This window comes from Corvus cornix, chromosome 15, assembly GCF_000738735.6.
Source record: "Corvus cornix cornix isolate S_Up_H32 chromosome 15, ASM73873v5, whole genome shotgun sequence".
Taxonomy (NCBI): Eukaryota; Metazoa; Chordata; class Aves; order Passeriformes; family Corvidae; genus Corvus; species Corvus cornix.
In genome coordinates, this window is record NC_046345.1 from 6,471,317 (window position 1) to 6,493,668 (window position 22,352).

Here is a 22,352-nt window from a genome sequence, read left to right on the forward strand (position 1 = left end):
CTGCCAGAGAAGATGATAAATGCTAATGTTGGTAAATGCACTGTGCTGGGTGAAGTCGTGGAGCATTCAGGCAGGTGATGGCTCTGTAAAAGCATTTCAGAGGAGAGGAGATCTGGCTTGGGGCTGGCTGGATGCTGGAACCTGCTCCAGGCTGCTGCTCCGTGCCCCACCATGACCAGTCACAGGGTAAGGGGTTAAGCACATGAAGCCTCTGAGCTGCAGCAAGAGGCCTCCCTCATGCTAAAAACTCATCACTTGAATAGCCCAGCTCAGCAAAAAAGCCTCCATTTCAGAGATAGGGAAATGATGTGCTACGGTCCCTTGCACAGCTTAGCTGATGGGGTTTAGGAATAATGTGCCTTGCTTCTGTTATCAAATATAAAAAAATCCTTGCTTCTGTGCACCCAAAGATTCCATTCATGTCAAAGCATGGGGTATATTTTGTACTTTGGGTAACACAGGCCCACTGGGGATTAGGCTGGGACTACTTCCCCTCCCCCTGACCACAGGCACCAGCCAGGGACCACCCTCACTCAGATCCTCTGTATTTTGTTTCCCCTGAAGACTGTCCCTGTGTCAGCAGGGACATTTAATTCACTCCCTTCTCCTGTAGTTTAATTGCTCAAATTATATTATAGAGCTGGAGAAGGACACAAACCATACAAACCAAACCCCTGGAAACATCGTGACAGCCAACCACAACCCACTCTCCTCACAAAGAAGAAATCACATCAGATCAGCTTCTGCACAGCCAGTTTATTTAGCTGAGACAAGAGAGTTGTTGGAGCAAATAATTGAGAAATAATATGATAAAACACAATATTAGCAATAACTGCCTTTACTGATGGGCCTCTGAATGAGACATGCTCAGTGTGCTGCACATGCCCCACGTGCTGTCATTTCCTTGCTCTGAGCAGATTTGCTGAAGATTTGAGCCCTAATCTGTGCACTGTAACATTATCTCAGCATTTGTATTTGTGTGCTGATCTTCTGTGGTTAGACGTGGGCTTTGGCTCCCACAGGGCTCCCTAACACACTGTGATCCTGTCTGTTCCAAATAACTGCACACTAGATTTTACATGGGGGAAAAGGTTTGTTTGGGGTTGGGGATTTTTCAATAGGTTTATAAAAAAAAAAAGAAAAAGCAACAGATTTTTGGTGTCTGACCCTGATGCTCACCCTGGATTTCAGAACTGCAAAGACATCCACTGACTTTGGCAAAGGACCTCATCCAGGTACCCAAAAAAAAAAAAAATAACCCGAGCATAGAGCAGATCCTTAGCTGATGTAAAATCAGTGAGAGTCCACAGTGCTATTCACGCTGCATCCCAAGGCAGGATCCCTCTGAACCACTGTCCCCTGAAAATGTAAGAAGCCAACGGTTACCAAACAATGTTGTTTTTTTTAATGTGCTCAAAATGAAACAGTCCATGTCAGGAGCATTGTCCTGAGAAGGAAGAGCACCTGCCACTCCTATGGTCAGTCTCCCTTTTTATTTATCTTGGGCTTCTGACTCCTTAATCTGTTGTGGAATGTCATTTAATTAAGCATTTTCAGGGTTCACTCTAGGCCGTGGGATTACGCTGTAAGCAGGCAGCGCTGGCCTGAAGTTGTGATAATTAAGGCCACGAAGGACAGCTTGGCACATTGTCTAATCAGGGAGCCAACACAAATATGCCAGAGCTGGTACTAAATATTTCCACGGTAGAAGCATTCAGACTTACTAGATGGGGTTTCCCCTACTCATAAAGGAATAGAGGAATAAAAAGAAAAAAAAAAAAAAGAACGTGCTTTTTCCAGTTTAATTAAATTAAAAAAGGGAAAAAAAAAGAAAGACGTTAGAAACATTCTTGACAGAGGAGTGCCTGAAAAGGTTTAATTCCAACCTTACTGATTCTATGCTTTTATGGATAAAGGATTAACGAGCACTAGGAACGGGAGGAGCTGGGCAGTGTATGGCACTGCTGCCTTCTGCACCCGCCCCGAGCCAGACCCCAGCCACTGGGCTTGTGAGCTGCCCTGCCCTGGCTCACTGCCCAGCGGCGTCTCTGGGAGGTACAAGAGCACTCAGGGTCACACCAAGCAAAAGTACCACTTCCTGCTACACTGAAGGTGCAGAGGTGTTTCTTGTATTCCTGCCTTCACTTCTTACCTTCAGCTGCAGCTGAGCTGTCCACACTGCTTCCTGGGCATCACCTCGCCTCCTGTCTCTGTTCTCTCCCTCCCACTCCAGTTCCGTGCTCCACACCCTCGTTGCTCTGTGCAGTTTCACACTAATGCCTGTGGAAAAAGACAGAAGCCCTCAGCACCAGCTGTCAAGTTTCCACGCTGGTGAGGCCCAGTGGGCACCCACCACCCAGTGCTGACACCCATCCCCTCCCAGCCTAGAGTTCTTGCATGGGCAACACCCCCAGGCATTTTCCCCTGTTCCCTGCTCCTCTCATGGGATAGGAATTTACACAGCATGGTGTCTCTCTTACTGATAATCTTGTCTGCTTTCCCAGTTTGCTTGGGCTTCTTATATGCTGGCAGAGGTTTATTTTATCCTTCAACAGGCTCAAACACAGCAGATGGGTACAACCAGTTCAGTGACCTGCTGGAAAGTCTGTACTGTGGTTGTGCTATGAATGCTCACAGAAGTTTCTTTGAAAATTACCAAGTGTGGCACACAGTTTAGGGTTCGAGGGTTCCTGTTGTTTCCAGTACTGCCAGACATGAAAAGTTCATGTAACACAACAACAATGTTCAGGGCATTACAAAGGAAAAGGGGGAAAGATGCATTCAATTTATCCAATGTGATTATGGAAGAAAGACTGAAAGGCTGGGTTAAAAAAAACAAAGGAGAGAAAAATGATAAATAGAAAAGAGCTCTACAGTCTAAGCATAACTTCAAGTCATAGTGTCTCCTGGTTACTAAACTCAATTTTACAGGACAGGGAGACACTTGTGTGTCCAGCACCAAGCACAAACAGGGCTCTGCTCCCTGCGACCCGATGCACCAGCAGATCTCACAGCTGCCATTCACACAAAGACTTGCAGGAGCCAGGTCATTCTCCTCCTTTTAGGTGCACCTGAGCAAAATGCAAAACAGCCTGGAAACAAGCACTGTTCTCCCTTTTTCTGCCAAGCAGGCCCTGGAGCTGACAGCCGGGGCTGCGCACGCGGCGTTGCTTCCCCAGCGCCTCCTCATTAGAAGCGTCTCCTGAAACATGCTCGGTGTCACATCCATTTAGCGTCAGGTGACAGCCGTTTTCTCCTGTAACATTCACTTTAACAGTGGTATTATTACTTTTACTTGAGTGCTTTGATTTAAGCCACGGGAGATGTCACAAATTAGTGTTTACAAAACTTAACACGAGGGGGCTGTCAGTACTTGCTTGAAGACAAGGATTTAGATGGTTGAGACCCCATTGAGGAGGTAGCAGACTAATTGCAGGAACCAGGGTACAGAAGGATTCTCGACCTAAGTGTCACCTCAAGCAGAAATGAAATTAATGATGCTCAGAGTGTAGCTCGGTGAAATGAAACACCCTCCCCCCCCTTCTGTTGTTTGTTGTTGTTGTTGTTGCTTTGGTTTTTACACAGTGCAAAAAGGAATTAAAAGAACAGAGTGACAGAATCCAGCTCACCTTGGTAACTGCTCTATCTGCTTACAGCATCCTGACACTGCCCATGAGATACAAGAACACACTCAAACAGTGAGCACCTCTGCTAGCCTTACTCGTAAACCAGCACCAGAGTTATGGGCTGCAAGAGAACAGATTCCAAGAGGGCTTGAATAAAGAAATTGCCTCATGATTCAAGGAGCATATACAAATTCTTCTGTGATCCAAGAATTCAGTGACACTATCTGTTATTTGGGAGACTTTGTTTTCCAGCAGTTAGCTATCCAAGTGGAAGGAATTTATTTTGCATGTGGGAAAGTCTGCAAAATACATGTAATTGCTCTGAATAATAAACAGTTAGGAGAAATGCAGGTTGTAAAAGTGTGATATTTAAAATCCTTCAAGTATAGAAGGCATCGGTGCGCAGAGGAATGCTGAGTATCCCTTAGAAACACGGCTCTCCTCAGAGGCCTTTCAGCAAGGCAAGGTATTCCCACACTCACCGTTAATGAACAACAACACGCCACTAAACACACAGCAGCACTAATGAGGAGTTTGATATGAGTGCAGCTTCCTTTGTGAGATGAACACACCACCTCAGAGCCACTGAAGCGGCCGAAGGTCCCATCAGACACCTCCTCTCCAGCCTTTCATCATGATTCATTGCGCTGCTCAGTGCAAATCACAAGGTACAAAATTGCATTATCAGTACAGCTCTTTTTAATCAATTCAAGGTACTGATGTTTAAATATCTCCTGCACTGAAAAGCAATTGCTGTTTAAACCAAATTTTTTTTAAAGAAATCATTATAACATTCTCATAATTGCTTATCTCTCAGAAGAAGATAACGCAGACACAGCTGCTATTTCAAAGGCCATTTTATACATACAGCTCAGTCACATCTGAAATACTGCAGAGATTCTCTCTAATTCAGGAACCTATTTATTGCTGACTGCATTGTGTGACAGGGCTGTGGCCTTAGTTACACTCACATCAGAGGTATTTATACACCATGATTTGCCCAAGGACTTCTTCCCCTGCTGGGCCCCACTTCAGCAAAACATTTCAAGAGATGCTCGAGATCACACTCAAGTGATTTACTAAGCATCTCTACACTGGCTTTAGGGAGCTGTTTTCCTCTAGATGATACTCCCTTTGCTTCACCCAGCCAGCTGTGCAGGGCACCTCCTGTGCCCCACCAGCCACCTCTGCTCAGTGTGGGTGGGTGGGTTCAAACCTCGGCATCACCCCCACGCTCACCCTTGGACACCCAGGCCTGCCTCTTTAATAGAAAACCTCAGGAAAGTATCTGTGTGATAGATAAGGTCACATAATGCTGCTGGGGTCAACAGCCATCTCTATCTATCTGGATTTTAAAGAGGAAATATGATCTTGCCCTGAAATTGAATATCTCCCTTGTCCGCAGGTAAGCGAGTGCTTCGTCCTGCCTGTAAAATGGAACACTGCTTCCCCACCCAGCACAGCCACACCAGCAGGCTGCTTCCCTGGGGGTGCTCAAATACCAGTAGCCAGGACCAGGACAGCACCCACAGACAAATACACCAACTCTTATTATCAGTGGGATATCAGCTTCCACAGGGTTCCCCAAGAGCACCCTTCCCACACAGCTATCCCCGTTTTTGCTGCTTTCCTCACCCTGTCCGGCCTCTCAGCCCAGCAGAGAGGGGATGATCTCCCAGGACACTGCACTCTGCACGCAGCAGTGTCCCCAGACATGGTCCCCACAGCACATTCCCACTCCCACCCCCCCAGGAGCAGGTGAATCCCATATCAGCACCCTTTGATGCAGCACCTGCTCTAGCAAATACAATCACAGGCGCTGGGAGATTGCAATTCACATTTCAATCAGTGATTAGAGACCCCAGGAGCCTTCCAGGAGCCAAGATTTCCCACCAGTTCACAAGTAATTCATTGCCCTTCGCCTGACGTGGCCTGAGATGCAGATCTCCAGCTCCACAGTACACATTCCTCCAGGGGTGGACCCCATGACCAAATCCTTCCTCCCATCCTCTCCTGCAAGGAACAGAACCAAACACAGTGCCCAAGCACCAGGTCTGGGAAGTCCCAAAACATGGTGGCCCATCAGGATCATCCATCTTCCGTGTAATACAGGCCATAGGGCTTCCAAAATTAATGACAGTGGAAAACCAGAGACATTTCCTGGGAAAATATAAATCCTGACACCGCTGCTGCTAGAACTGAAGAAGCCACTGGTTCTTGTGTTGTTCCAACAGGTAATTACCTCTACTTTTAAAAATGTGCATCCTTTTTCCCCTGATAGAAAACTATGCCAAAAAATTAGTCAAGCTAATCAGTGCCCTGACTCACTACCTAGCATCTAAGAACAGGAGAAAGAGATGAGATAAAATACACGGGTAATAAAGGTTCTAGAAAACGACAGATAAAAATACCCTGGAAACTAGGTTAAATTACCAGGAAGATAAAGCACATTAGAAAACAGGAGGATATGAATCAATAATTTACATTTCAGAACAGTTGCTCAGACATTTATGAGAGCTTTCAAACACCTGTCTCCCTCATCCCTCTCCAAACCTTGACCCTGACAGTGATCCCCAGCAATTTCCCCAGAACTGAACTAATTTTCACAACCTCTTGTAATTTTACTAGACAGGAACATGGCAAAGTGAATGGAAAAGGAGAAAATGGGGGTAGAAATTTGAGGTGTAGGAGGGGATCTCAGGATCTTGCTTGATTGCAATTGTTTCCACCAACACAGTGTAGGTGATTTCCCACCACTTATAATTTAAACAAACGAATGCCATTCTGCTGCTAAACATTGTGTTTAAGGACACAGAGCCCCTGATGCTGTTCACAGAGCTGGACTGCCAGCTTGGAAATGTCAGTTTTCCTCCCTACACTGCAAAAGCTCTACTGTTAATTTTGACATCTAGTTTTTAGTGAGATGCATTTCTTGCAGAGCAAATGCACACTGACAAACCCGGGGCCCTCTGTGTATTTTGGTAAATTGCAATCCATTATGAATATATATTTTGCTGTAATGAAATGTTAGTTTTGCGGTTGCAACACAAGCTGTCCAAGTGTCTGGTGGGAACGTTTAATAACAATAATATTTTGCTACCTCATTTAAGTATTCCTAATACACTTGCCTGGATGAGTTTTTCCCCCGATATATTAACAGCTTAATAGCACGCAGGTGAAAGCATCGAGGTGATATTGAGATTAAAAACTGCCCTGGCAGCTCGGAGCCTCTCTGCAGAGGAAGCAGAACATTGACATGTCTGCAGCAGTTCCCACTGGGATCTTGCTGACAGCAAACATCATGGATCAAGACAGTCCTGCGACGATGCACAGCTCAATTACTGCACACTGCTCGCCCCGAGTGTGCTTTGAGGGCTGGCCACGTGTCCCAGAGATCTGGGGGCGGTGATGGGTGCACTGAGCACGTCCCCCACGGGGAAGGAAGCAAGGCTGGTGAAAAGCCTTCCCTGCACCTGCTTTCCAGCACTGCGAAGAAAGAATCCTTGCGTTTTTCGGTGATAAACTATTTATTTTTCTCCATTTAGCCCAAAATATTCTGAACACAGAATTAGATCCTAAAGTGAAGAGTCGCATCTGTCGCAGAGGTGGATGGCTAAGGACATAAGCAGGGGTGACAGGGAAGCACTGCACACCCCAGGCAGCCTGAGTGCTCGCTGGGCCTCGGGGCTGTGCCTTCAATGCTGCTCCGAGCGCTCCTGCACCAGCAGCTGGCACACTGCTGCAGCCATGGCAGGCAAAATGCTCTGGGCTGCATTTAGGCCTGACCTATACCGAGATCCACTTGCATCAGCTGGCTCAGTTTAACTTGGCCCTGGATGTGTACCCCAGTAAATCACCTCCTGTCAACAGGACAATCTTCCAAAGGACTCCACGTCAGGCTGGTGGCACACTGGCTCCCTCCACTCCAGAGGGGCTGGCTGCCTTCTGCTGACCCAGACGGGTATCTGGTGACAGGAATGCTCAGCAATGCTTTGTCTTACAAGATCACGCTGCTCCAGCACGGTCTGCAGCAAACAGCAAGTCAGCACAGAGCTGCCCTGCCTGGCTGGGAACGTGTTCACTGCCCAGAGGCAGCGCACAGGCAGCGCTCCCAGGCTGAGGGTGCCCAAAATCCCAGGTGACCACCCTGACCTCAGGCTCTTCCAGCACATGCAGGAGCTGGTCAAGAGCATGAGGTTGTGGTTGTGCACCTCAGACCCAGAGGAAGGATGATAAAACCCAGCATTGAGACAGGTACACAAACCCAGGTACTTCAAACCCCACGGTCAGGCAATGCTGGTCTCAGATCTGCACGCTCACATGGGGCCAGGGAGAGGAGAACAGACCCAGAGAGCACCCTGGAAAGTCCAACTCATCAGCTGTTCAATGTTAGAAGCTTTCTGAGCAAAGCAAAAAGCAATCACCCCCATGGCAGAGCCAGCTCGCAGCAGCAGGCTGGAGACATGACCATCCCCTCAAATTGGCATCACGTTTTTCTGCTGTATTGCAAAGTTAGTTAATTTAGCCCAAAGCTTCAGGAATATCTGACTCTGTCTGATATCAAGGATTCTGTCAGAAATAGATTAAAAAGGAGGCAGCAGTTGCCATCACAGCAAGTTACGACAAAAAAAAAGTACAATGAGGCCTAGACACCAGAAAAACAGACCAAAGAGGTATTTAGACAAGAGTATAATTTGTAATCTCATTAATTTTGCAAGAACTGCTCTCTATCTTAAATTATATAAAATAAAAATAAACTATAGCATCTAGAAAGAAAACCTCAAGAAGTCATTAAAACTTTTGATGCCATTTATAATCAAGAAAAATGCATATAAGGTAGCAGGGGGAAGGCAACTCAGCAGGACAGGTACTACAATTCCCAGGGATTTATGAGCAGCCTTGGTGTGGGGAGAGGGGAGCTCTCCCACAGCTCTGCATGCAGACTGGATGCAGCAGCCACACAGAGCATTACACGACAGGCAAATGGGCAACAAAGAGAATCACAGGTTCTCATTTCTTCTACATTGCTCACCATATCTTGCTCTAGCACATACAGTTTGGAATGCTATCCAACATATATCAAGACTCCAGACAGTTAAATCTAGAAGGAATTAGGACCTGGTTTTTTTTGTCTCAAGTCAGCACCTTGTCCAGCTACTGGAACTGTCCTGATCGCAGTTAAAAAACAGTTTGCACCATCTGCCATTACTGTCACATTTATTACTCTACTCCTTGGCTGTATTTTGTTTGAAAGTGCTGTTTCATAGGAGGGAAGCAAAGCTCAGAGTGGAAAGACTTAACTGACATCAGGGATCTGGATCAGGCCCCTAGTGAGTGGAAGAGAATTAATATTAATTCCTAACTTTCCTATTTGAGCATGACGTGCCCCCAGGCTTGCTGCTTGTCTTAACAGAATCCCTATCTCCTGTTCAGGCATGACAATATTTGTCAAGTGTAATGCTCATTAGTCTGCTGTGTGGTCAGGCCAGCAGTGTATAAACACTGGGGAAGATCAGGTGGGGACTAAAGGTCTGTGCTTTGTGGTCAATTATAGCCATCAGCATTAATGATGTCACCACGGAGAGCCACACTGGGAGGAGAGAGGGAAGTGCTTTTCCAAGGCTGGTCTTGACAACACACCTTGGCTACGAGGAGCTGGCAATGAAAAATGTAGTGTGCACCTCCAGCCCCTGCCTAACCCCTCTCAGTGATGTATTTTAAGAGTAGTCTAGTGGCTTCTTTTTTTAATACCTGAATAAAAGGCAGGCTTTCTAACCTGAAGTGCATTCTCTTGTATTTTTCAGAACTCACACTGTTGATGATACTTCAACCTGATGTCTAATCAAAGAGAGAAAAAGCAGCACAGGAGCTAAAAGAAGTTTCCTATCTATGCCATTGTTTTCAACTTTACACTTCCCCCCAAACCCTGGGATTTCCATGCAATCCCTGACATTTTGACTCTCCTTGCTTGGAGAGAGTTCTTGTCCCAGTTCCTATGCAAACCGGGAAAAAACAACAGGGTTTATTCCCTCACTGCTCTTGAAAAATTACATGTCTTTTTTTTTTTTAATTATTATTAAAATGAGGCTGTAGGTTCACAACCTCTTAAAAAGAAAAGAATAAAAAAATCACTTTAAGTCTTACAAAACCAGAGATGTGTGGCAATACTTAAAAATACTGACTAAAGGAAAACTAATGATATGGATAATCATCTTCAGATGGCAACATCCCACTTACTACAAAGGAGAAGGGCCACTCATTGGGCCTCTGCTGCCAACCCATTGCAGGGCAGTGCTTCAGTGACAGCACCATCAGTGAAAGCAGAAATAGCAGGAGCTTTTGCAATCCTTACTCAGTTCCCCAAGCCCACTGGAGCACTATAAATACAAACAAGCATGAGACAGCAAGAGCAGGTCCTGAAAGCCCAGTGAAATTTGGCATATGCATAACAGACTAGGTAAGCATGAGTATTCCAAACGAAAAAAATTAACCCAAAATGCATGGTCCAGCCCTTCCCTAAGCAGGAGATTATTTAAGCTCAATTTTAAGCAGGACTTAAAACCATGTATTTAAGTTTAGGATAGGTTGAATGCCTTGTTGAAGGAGGAGTGCTTTGATCAGAGTCATCATTTGTTTAACCTATGACCGTTCATTTCAGTTTAATTGGCATCCATCATCCTCACCAATGCAGTGTAACAGAGCACTAATATGGCCATACTCCATTCATTTAATTGCATTTGTCAGCCTAAACAGAACCCCCCATGTAAGGTTATTTATGTACTTGTCCATGGAGCAGACTGCACAGCAAACTAGCATTCAATATTTGATGCGTTCTCTAAAAAAGAAAACCACATTTTCTGTGAGGTGTAGCCCAGCCAGTAATTCAAACTCTCAGCATCCATGAAATCCTGCAATCCATTTATGCCTGCTTTGTAGAGCTGACGTTTGCTTGGTGGTCTAAAGCCTTTTATTTTTCTCCTTTCCTTTCCAGCATGTGCTCTTGTACTTACCAGGGCACTTACAGTATTATTTAGGTTGCTGCCTGCAATATTTTCAAGCTACCAGAAGACAGTTTCTTAGACGTTTTCATAATGTTTTGAAATGCTGATGAGGATTTAGCATTAAAATTAATGGCAGCCAGCCGTGGTCTTTCAGATGTGAAAGACTGTGCAGTATTTTCTGGGAAAAAAAGGGGGAGCAGTGGGGAGAAGAATGGAGATATAAATAGCCAGTCTTGCTTTTCTCTAGGCAGGATCCTTTTAATCATGTAAAATAGATTTTAAAGATTAAAGACTCTAGGCTCCTTTCTGCCTTTGCTCATGTCTCGTATCACCAATTTTTTTGTATGTAATTTGAATGAAAAAGGACACACATGGTGTTTTCATTTGCATTACCCCAAACTGGAATTTCCCCTTGAAGAACTTAGCCCCTACCTCCTTTGCAGCAAGGAGGAAGCCACCTTGTTTGTGGAACAGCACAAAACAGGAGAAAAAAACCAAAAAACAATACCCTACTTCTTGGACCTGTAACTTCAGTTTTCTGAGATTCAATTTGGAGCCATGTCTTAGAAGCTGAAAAGGAGACAGAAGAAATACTGGTCCAGCAGCTGTATCTGTGTACATATGAGCTGCAGCCTCAGATTTCATCCAGACACCATCATACTGCACGTGGAAAACCTGCACTGAGTGGAACAGGGGCACCAGCACTGGGAAAAATGGCTGCACCAGGGGCAAGAGATCTGTCCTGGTCAGAAGGTTCAGTGGTACCAGGGATGTTCTGCAAGAGCTGCCAAAGGTAGAGGGCAGAGAGGAAAGGCCCAGCTCCACAGAGGAACAGTGAATCAAAGTTCTCCTGCAGGACAACACAGCCTGGCAAGAAGCCAGAGGAGATGCTGGGAGGAGAGAGTAGATGAAAGAACTGAAAATCTGGGGCAGAATAGCCTGTCCATGCTCACGAACAGTCTGTTGACAGAGCTGGAACCAAAAGACTTCCTTCTTCTGCCCTGTTTTGCCACATCACTCCCTCTCACCAAGGCACACAATGCAGCAGGACTTGCATCTCAGCACAGGTCAGTCTTCATTCTTAAATCTACTTTTCCAATGCAGGTTACAATCAATTCCTCTTGGATATTGACCAGAGCATCCTTTCTCCACCTTACACTCCTCAGACTTGCAGCTCCAGTCCCACTCATTTTCCAGTTGCCACTCTCCTGGAGCAGGAAGTCCCTCATCTCCTCCAAGATCTGAGGCCAACAAAAATCAATGCTGGAATGTATTGGTTTTATTATCTGTACTTAATTGCACTTCCCAAATGACACAGGCACAGGACATCTGGATAATTCTCCTTGATTACATTTATAAATACTCAGAGCATCCTAACTTCGTTCCATATACTAAAATATCAGTGGGCTCATCAGCTAGATATTCATTCACATTCATAAGCTAAAGAATAGAAGGAAAACAAAGGACACTGTTCATCAGACACAAACCCATAAATCCTCCTAATGACATTTGGAATTCACCTAAAAATCCCAGCCAAACCTGAGAGAGTTGTCTGGAGAGCTTCATCTCCATGGGTTTAACAAGTAGAGTCCTGTATCCCACACAATTACTCTGCCATGCACATGGCCTGTGGAAAGATAGGTACCTAAGAGCAGAAAAGCCACGTTTAAATTTAAGAAACTGTTGTTGTTCTAAGCAGTGCCTTCTTGTCAGGACAGTATGGTTAGAGTGAAAATAAATCATAGCATAGTTTGTGTTGGATTAGACCTTTAGAAACCATGCATCCCAATCCCTCTGCATTGACCTTAATGAGATCTGGTTGCCCAGAGCCCCATCTAACCTGACCTTGAATGTTTCCATAGATGGGCCATTCACCACCAATCCGGGCCACGTATTCCAGTGTTTTACCATATTCATCATAACAAAAAAATTCCTCCTTCTATCTAAAGCAAATACATGCAATCATACCACAAGAAAATAAAACATGTCTGTTATTACAAGGAAAGGCTTTTTCTTGACAGTGCTGGAAATGAAAGTTCACAAAGCACATACAGCATGGGAAGTGTCAGCACAAACCTCCCGTGAGAGCCTCCAGCAGCGTGCCCAGGGGATGGGGCCAGCTTGTTCCCAGCCTCCTGGCCTGCTTCTGCCTCCCTGCCAAAAGTGGCCACCAGCATTCTCAATTAACTCCAGGTGGGTTTGTTCCACAGGCACCAATCCACTTGGAGCTGAACCAAAACGCTCCCCTGGCTGCACGGATAGTGCACATACTCTGCTCACTCCCAGCCTGCAGATCTGTTTCAAGGTCCTGACCCGAGTTTTTAAAGCCCTTAATAGGCGAGGGCCTAATGAACCTTGGAGACTGCTTCTTATTGCACAGTCCAAAGCAGCAGCTGTGATTGCTCTGGGTGAGCAGGGCTAAGTGAGCTCAGGGTGAAGCCCTCCTCGCTTTCTGCAGCCAAGCCTCCTGCCACCAAAGCCTCAGCCCTGACTTTTAACAGGAATAACATTCCTCAGACACTCATCTGCAGTCCTGCCACAGCCTTCTCCACTATGGCTGCTGCAGCATTCATTAAAACATAGTGCAAGATAAAGAAAGGCTGCATTTAAAAAAAACCCTGCATTTTGGAAAAAAGACATTTCTGGAGGCCTTTGCAGAAAGCCATGGTGAGGTCACATCCCCAAGAGCAAAGAGAGAGAGGCACTTTCTTAGATTATAGGGAAGTAGGTTTGAGAGTGAACTTGAGAGGTGAAGGTCTCATCCCTGTTGGGCTACAGCAAGGGCAGCTCAAGCACAGGTGCCCTGATGGAGCAGCTCTGCAGGGAACAGGACCAGCCCACTTCATGTCCAGAGCAGCACAGCCAGACCTTCACAGCATCACCCTTCCTAGCAGGTTTTGGGAGAGGCCGTGGCAGATGTGTGTGTGGAATCTTCATACTTGGTAGGAGCCAACACCAGATGCAGCTGAAAGAAGAAATTCCCGATTCCTGGTGTATTAATGCGCCCTCCTTTGCTTATCAGGCTCTTCTCAGTTTTGCACATGTAGCCTCTGCTTTTTCTGCTACACAACTATGAATAGAAATGCAGAATTACCCTGCCCTTATAAATGCTGATTTGAAAGCTTGTCTGTACCTCCATCCTGCTTGCCACACGCTATTTCATACTTTAATATCAACTTTAAAATAGATCAGAGGCTGATGAGCTGAAGCACATCCAGTTTGTTACTCCTACAGTGCTAGCACCTCTCTCTCCCTGCAGCCTTCCTCTCCTTCATATCCATCTGTCCCCTTTGCCTCCCTCTGCCACCTGCCCTGTCCTTTCAGCATCAGAGCACAGCCCTTGCTCAGCCAGAGCTCACCTGCACCTTCCAGGGGCTCACCAGGCACAGTTTATGCTGAAGCCCTTGTCTTGCCAAGCAACTCATTCCCCTGTTCCTAATCTTTGAACTTCAGCTGGCCACAATGGGCCCTTCTGGACAGCATGTTCATCTGCTTTCACAGCCTGCTCTGTTTTGTAAGCACAGGTTCCTTCAAAAGAATAAGCAGTAATTACTGCAGCCACACCTATACTGGAAATGCCTGTGCAATGATCTGTAGCTCATGCTCACAAAGAAAACAAGAGCTGTAAAGAAATAAGCATCCGTTCACTTTGAACTGTGGTACCTGGTCCTTCTCTGCAGCAGAGACCCGATTCTTTGAAGCCCTGAGCTGCCATAGCCCGAGGGACTTCAGTTTCTTCTCATACATGCAAGTATAAATCAGAAGTCACGCTATTGAAGCCAAGTGAGTAAAGCAGGTGTAACCTCAATGTGACAGACAGAGCTCATGGATGTCAACACAGCCTGGAACAGGTGTCCTTTCATTTTTCACACGATTTTTCACTCTCAGCCACTTGTTTTGTGCAGCTACACCAGCACGTGTGGAGCTGGTGCAATAGGATGGCTGATATTTAGGAGAAATCACACGCTTAGATCAATGCACACTGCAGGTATTCAGCTGGAACCAAATATGTTGGAAGCAGTGTAAACCCCAGGGGGCTTGTTCTCTAATCAATAAACACGAGGAATGTATGCCACTGAGTTATTGCTGCAGTGTTAATTGTAGCTATACAGGAGGAGTTTTTTCATTGCTGAAGAAACAGACGTCTTCAAGAAGTGTGGCTTTTACAAAACAGAGATGATATGAAAAATACATTGCTATTCACTTCTCTGATGTTTTCGACTTTAGGAAAGCATAGGAGGTTCTCTGTTTTGCAGCTAATTAGAATCTCCCTGTGCTGCCTTAGGAAGGAGAAAGGGAAGTTCATAGCGCTTCCAATGCCCCGGCTTACCACAAGTGACATTTAAGCAGTCACCTGGGGGAAAATCCCAATGGGAGCACTGACAAAGCTTACCATTTGAAAAAGGTCACACCTTCTCTTCATGCTCTGAATAGATGGTGCTGACCTTAAAAACCTTCCAGTCCTAGTCCCCCTTCCTCACAAGCATGTGATGGAGCAGCCAGCCAGGGCAGTTCCAGACAGGAGGAGATGCAGGGTGCTGTTGCTCTGCAGAATTCTCTTATGCCTTGTTTTCCCCTTGATAAATTGCAGATAAATCAACTCATCTGGGAGGAGGTGGTCCCGAGTATTGACAGCACAGGCATCAGTACAGGAGCACCAGGCAGGGCACAGGCTGCCCATGGGGTAGAGATACCTCTCTCGAAGGTAACTGCCTTGAAAACAGATGGCTAAAACGTAACAGCATTCCAAACCCGGGGAGATGTGGCATTTGGTGTAAGTGTGAATGAAAAAGGGGGATTCATACAGACCAGCTTTAATCAAGGCATTCAGAGCAGGAATTGCCATTCAGCAGCTCTGGAAGAGCCTATTAGATACAGGCGCTAAAAAAAACCTAGTCAGCTGAAGTTAGCTTTGTGAGAACCCTCTCTTGTTTCATTGATTAAGGCCCATCCTCACCCATCATTTAATTAGAGAAACAAAGGGCAGGCAGACGGAGAAACATCATCTTCACCCTGTGGATGGAAACTAAACTTTGAGCACAAGGTCAGGCAAGGCTCTCAGAGCAGAAGTCAAACCTGGATTCATGAGGTTCTAGCTCAGGACCTCAGCTGAACCTCCCAGTGTAATCCTCTTAGTCTGACCCTGTGTCAGCCCTACACATGCTAGCTCTTCAACTTTATGGGGGATTGCCAACCCAGCACCAGATTGTCAAAGTAAAAGTAGCACCATGCCAGGCAGCTGGACTCAAATATAGCTCCCTCCCCCCCTCAGTACCAATGGGAGGCCAATCCTCCACACGGGCTGCAGACTTACAACTGAGTCATCCTGTGGGATGAAGCAGGACAGCCCACAGCGGTAATCCCAAATGCTGCAGTATGCTAGAAAATCAGTCCCTGACTGCTGCAGTCATGAAAATACAATAAACATGCCCTATGATTCCATTTTTAGTTGCTTTTCAATGCAGCACTGCAGTTTGTCAGGCTTTCTTGTCCCAGCTGGAATAGATGAATTGCTGATGCTTTTTAGGACCATTGGCAGATGAGCACAATAGAAACATCGCTCAGATATTGATGACTAATGCACACAGAACGCTTCCAAAAACTGTGTTGCCATCGCAGCTAAACAAAGTGTACTAAATTAACATTCACATGGAAGGAGAGGAGCTCATTTCCACATATTCAGCATTTAAATGAACCTATGGCACCACTGTGAAACTCAGCTGAAATCAAAAACTGGCCACAGTTCTCTTGAAAGTTTCATGGACCTACCAAACCCTAACTCAGGTTTCAGGTTGGCAGCAAAGCCTGGGATCTCTCACAGGGTTTGGGATTTCATTACAGAAATTTCTAGCCACTACTAGAAGAGCTTCTCTCGGGTCACAGACCTGCAGATATCATCATCTCTTTAAATTATTGTTGCCTTTCTACAGAATTGACAGGAATTACTTGTAAGGAAGAGACTGGCACATTTCAAAACTCAGAAGTCTTTTGCCAGCTCAAAGGGATTAGATCAGTTTCTTCATGGGAAACCTCCCAGACAGTTTTCCCTTCAGGACTGGAAGTAATCTGCTTGAGCATGGACAGGGCTAACCCTGCAGAGGTAACAAAAATCCTTGCAATGGCTGAAAACGGCACCACCACAAGAATTGAAAGCACAGAAAAAATAACCTAATTTAGAAAGAACCCAAACCAGCAATAACCAACACATCTAAGAGCAAGACAAGGGAGCTACTGACAGACTAATGTAGCAAAAGGAAGAGCCCTCTGTCTGGAGCAGGATTAAGCAGATGACTCATGAAGAAGTTCTGTTGCTGTCATCTCTGACTAAACCTTATACTGAAGTCCAGATACAAAATGATCTGACTCTATGGAGAGTTCAAGCACTTGGAGGGAAACAGAACTCCCAGCTCCAGTTCCCAGCTCACACAGTCATTTGAACCCTCCTACACAGTGATCCATCCACTTGAAAAACTATAAGCAGGAAAAAAAAGGACCTTTTTTCCTGCCCTGAGTGCTCTTAAACTTCATATTATGACAACAATAAAACTTATAAATGCAGAAGCACAGACCATTTCAAGTCTCCAAGATAGTGCTGCTTGTTTAGTGGCCGAAGTCAAACGTTTCCTTCAACACTTTGTGAGGATTGATGCTTCAACACACTTAAAAATTGTCTTGAATATTTTTTTCTAGCCCCCATTCAGGTTATAGTTTGCTCTTCAGGTACAAACAGAGCAGATCTCACTATCTCTGGCTATGGTATTAAACATCATCCTCTTTAGAGTCCCTTTTTGTATGGATTTCAATCATCTTTGCACAAGTAAAACTTGTATTGACTCACAGTGTGGTTTTTTCAATGCCATCAGGCAATTAAGAGCCCTAGATACTGGCTCATATTTCATAGATAAATATCCATCACTCCTCTTCAAACAGGAATATCACCTCCATGCTCTTGGTTATTGCAACTGCTGCAAGCCAAACAGGGTGGATCTATTTTAACAACCTAGCCCAATGCTGAAAGCTCCCTTCCAACAGACTGAACCCATACTCATGAAATTATTGAGGGGAGAGAGGGAAGAACAGGAAATGTTATTGAAAATAGTAGAATGTTTTTATATATCTCATGGATTTCTGTTTCATTAGATATGGGAGCAGTGCCTTTAATGTAACTAACATGTGGCAACCACAGGGTAACCACAGAGAGTAAATCTGTCCTGCAGTAGGAAGCTAAAATGCAACAGGGTTTGTTAGGAAAGAATCAAAAAATCTTTTTAGCACTGGTCGCAACTGGGGGTGGAGGGGAGGAGAACTGAGAAAACACTAATAGTGACAGCTGAAAACAGAAATATCTCAGCATTTGTGGGTGGGGGAAATCAAACAGGTCCCAGCATCCTGTCAGTGCTCCTGTTTATGCTCCAGATTTGTTCTCGTCAGGGAAAAAAATATCAAAGCAGTAGATCTACAAGTCTTGAGGTGGTCTTGAGAGAGTTATGTTTAATATCAGCAGTTAATCACAGCATTTCCAGAGATGTACACATTTCTGTGCAAAAGCCATGCAGGCTACAGGAATTGCAGTAAGGCTTGGCTCAAATTGCCCTATTGTTGGGAGCTCACAGTCGGTTTCACTGCTTTCCTTCAATATTCCCATCAGGGCTGCAGCTCCCATGCTTTGTTCCCCAGACAGCCCAGCATTTAACAGATGTCCTAAGTAAATCATGATCATTTGGTAGGCTTTGGGAATAGAAGCTGGATGGAAAAATCACAGTCTAATAAAACAATCAAAAAAGCACCAGCACATTACAGGCCATTTCAAAATAAATTAGGGTATCTTTTAAATCTCTACACAACTATTTGTATTTGAAATCAAAAGACTGTATGTCATTGACTTTCCCCTGAGTAATCTAAGTGAGAGAGCTCTCTGAGGTGCAGTAATAGGATGTAAGTGAAGAACTAGGTATTATTTTACCCGTGCTGTGATAATCTGAATGCATCACTGCCCAGCATCATAAACAGTGAAGTGAGAAGAACAAACAGCACTTTCAAAACCCCAGTTGCATTTGGGGACTGTAGGAGGGGGTGGGAGACCAGGTCTCCAGTGAGAGGGAAAGCAAACATTTAAAAATAAAACAGAAGCAACACAGTATTATTTAAAGTCTAAAGAGGAAAACTACAAAAACCTGCTTTTCACCTCTCCAAGAAGGAAAAAAGGCAAGCAATGTCAAGAAATAATGTTGCAAGCAGGGAGTGCAGTTCTTAATAATCAGCAGTATTTTAAAGATCTTCTTGAAGTTTTGCACTGAGACGCTATAATTAAGGAAAGAAATCAAAGCTTACCAGTTACCATCTGTCTGGAGCAGGGAGGGAGCTGATGCTACAGGATCTTTTCCACGGAGTAATGCACTCTGCAGAAGTACCAGGAAGGAAAAAATAAAAATAACAGAGCCATTACAGATGACAGCAACCTCATAGGTCACGCTCTGTTTCCCTTCTCCTTCCCAGCCAGCCTGAAGGGTTTGCTCCTTCTCCCCTGGGGAACAGCCCCCTTCCTGCAGTGGCCAGCTCAGAGAACAGCCACCCCTGCCCAGCATTCCACCACCCACACGGGGACAGGCTCCAGGCTTCATTTTAATGGTGTCAGGAAGGGGAAACCAAGGCTTTAAGCTGCCTCTTGCACAGGCTGGGGTGAACAGTGCAGCCACCTGGGAGTGGGATTATTTAAAGGAAGGCTCAGCTCAGTTCTGAGCCTTACCTGCACTAATCAGGGCAAATAAATTATTTTTAAAGCATGAAGACAGAGAAAAGGATCATTATGTGTAATTATTTTTAAGAACTGTTTTAACATCCTTTTCAATGTGAACTGTGCAAGTTAATGCTACACACACTGAGGAACCCACAGAGGTTTCTCTGTCTGGGAAAGGATTCTCACACAGAGGTTTGCTTCCCAGAAGATAGCTGTATCTGCCTGTCCACCTGCATCCTCCACAGCCTGCCTAGAGCCGTGCAGGCACTGCCCAAGCAGCACACACAGCTCCCTCCTCCTCTTTTTAATTTGTGTGTTTGCCCACAGAAAACTGGGATCATGAAGCAGAGGAGTCACCCAGCACACCAGAGGGAAGGTACATCTGTTACTCTGCACCAAATCTGGAAAACAAAAAAGTGGCAACTGATAATCATATTTAACAAGCAAGCTCCTGCTTTTCCCTGGAAAAAAAAAAAACCTTTCTCTCCTCCTCACTTCAGCTGACAGCACAACAGTCCAGGGTTGTGGGTTTGCATTTGTTTGCCAGGTCATTTAATTTCTTTTGTCTATAATTTTTCTTATGCCTTCCACAGAGAAGGCAGATAACCCTACACAGAACTCCTATGTCAGCAGGACCCCAAGAAAAACCCAGGTATAGTTCAGTGGGATGCATAGCTGCACGGAATAAAACCCTCACAGACTGATCTGTGAGTTGCTCCTGAATTACTAAGAGTGATTGGATCTGAGAAACATAATAGCTTTGTACACCAAGCCAGTCCTCCTTTGACTCCAGATGCAAAATCACCATTTTTCTGCTGAAAGGGTGATTTCATGCCATAACTTGCAGGACTAAGGTTTCCAGAGTAGACTTTTGTTTAGATAAGGACAAGAGATGCCCTGAGGCTTGTATTGTAATGTTATATGGATATATAGATAAAGAAATTTTTTGTTGAGCTGAGGGTGTGGTGTGATTTTTATCTGCATGATTACTTACTGACAGACACCGGGAACAGCAAGATTCTTCCTGACCTTTTTTCACCCCTGCCTGGCTGGTTACAAACTTCACAGCCAGTGCAGCTCCTGGGTACCACAGGCAGCCCAAACTGCAGCTGGTTTCTCTGTGTGCCCACCATCACTCTTCTGGACACTGCACCATCTTTAAAACAGAGCTGTTCTCCACTTGAAATCCAATCTAGGGGAAAAAAATAATTAATAGTCTGGGGTTAACAGCGGCCCCAAAGGAAAACGGTCGACAGAAAAGCTTCTTTTGTGCTGGTATTTTTAACAGCTCCTGGGATTTGCCCTCCACTTGCAGTATTCAATAACCTTGCACTTGCATTGCTTTTGGGACACCTTCAACCTCCAGCTGGAGCCATCTGCATGACAAAGCCACCTGCACAGCCCTGGGTACAGCAGTGGCTGCGTGGCCACCAGGAGAGCTCTGTGCAGAGCAAGGCTCTCCCTGTTCACCACCACCATGGTATGTGTAGTCCCTACATTAATGCCCAGCAAACAGGGGTTTGATAGCCAGTGGTGCTGCAGGGATATCATCAACCCTCCCAAGGCACTTCAGAAACATTGCTGGAAGCTTCATTGTGTGTCTTGTCTGAGGCTGTTCAGTATTCTTCTTCTTATCTTCTACTTGAGACAGCAGATTATCTCAGTTCAGATTACTAGAAGGCTGTAAAACTCTATCTGAGCCTAAAAATTAATTCTCAGCAATTTCTGAGCCCAAGAGAAAAGCAAGAGATTGGATGGTTTGGATTCAGTAATGTCAAAAACAGACTCACTAAAGGGATAGCTAATGCCAATAACTATAAAGTCTTTTCAACCAAATCAGAAAATAAAAATCACTCCTGTTCTCCAGACAAGAAGGACAAATGAAAACTGGCTGTCAAGGTATGACATAGAACCTTCAACTGCTGGCTGAGGAAAGCTGCAATGAGGCAGAAGAGAAGGACTATGGGATAAAGACCGATCTGGCTGCCCTTCCCCAGCCCATTCCGGTCTCGGCTGGAGCCAGCGCGCTGACCCTGGACTGCTTTGGGAACACACACAGGCAGCAAATGGCTCCTCTCCAAGCTTGCAGCTAAACATGTTTCCCTCCTCCTTGCCTTCTAATTGATATCCCAAATCACAAACCTTGAGCTTGTCTTTAAACATGAGCATAATCTCAGGCTCAGACAACTGATCCTCCAGCAGGAACATAAAGACAGGCAGTAATCAGCTCCAGCAGTGAAGCAGAGTCATGAACAAGTCATGGAAATGGCATTTCACAGTATTGACTGTCAGGTTTTGTGATATATGATTTCATGGAGTACTTTGTTTTGTCCAGCCATCTAAGTTTCAAAAGTAAAATTGAAGCTTTCTTCTAGCCAGAAAGGTATCAGTGAGTGCACATAAGTACAACAGCTGTAGTTTAAGTCATGCAATTCAACAGTACCATTACAGCAAACTCCTGGTAACAGGCCCCAACCAGTACCTATTAATTCAAGTCAATGGGGTAAGGTAGAAGAAAAAGAAATATGAAAATATGGCAGAAAATACGAGCACTTCTAAAATGTACTCTAACTCTAGAAGCTTCAAAATATTAGAGAAATATTTCTCCATCCAGTTTCATTGATAACAGCATTTGAAGAATCCTCTTTCAGCAAAAAGTTGACAGTTTGAAAGGTTTTGAGGGTTTTTTTCCTCCTACTTTTCCTTTCAAACTATCCATGATACAGCGCAGCATCGCAGTGGCACTCTGTTAAGGGGATTGAAACCTCTGCTACTTTAAGCCTGAAGATTCTTCACACTTTCAGCCTTATCCTTATTCAGCTATGGGAAGGGAAATAATCTGTCCTGGATTTTACTCCACATTTCAAAATACCAAAACCATCCAAACAAGAACTGCTTGTGTACAGGGCAAAGTCTTTGTTTTGACTGGCACCCAGGGGGAATTATGACATACTATCATCAAAGCAAACTGCAGATTATGGGGTGAGC

General features: G+C 44.9%; 1 long non-coding RNA gene across 1 annotated transcript; it reads right to left on the reverse strand.

The window, feature by feature from the left end:
* Positions 1 to 736: 736 nt before the first annotated feature.
* Positions 737 to 20,548, reverse strand: LOC109144431. The gene is made up of 4 exons (XR_002045202.3): positions 20,359 to 20,548; positions 18,959 to 19,026; positions 2,153 to 2,280; positions 737 to 1,359 (listed from the first exon to the last, which is right to left on the reverse strand). It is a non-coding gene; the product is annotated as an uncharacterized LOC109144431 (long non-coding RNA).
* Positions 20,549 to 22,352: the final 1,804 nt, after the last annotated feature.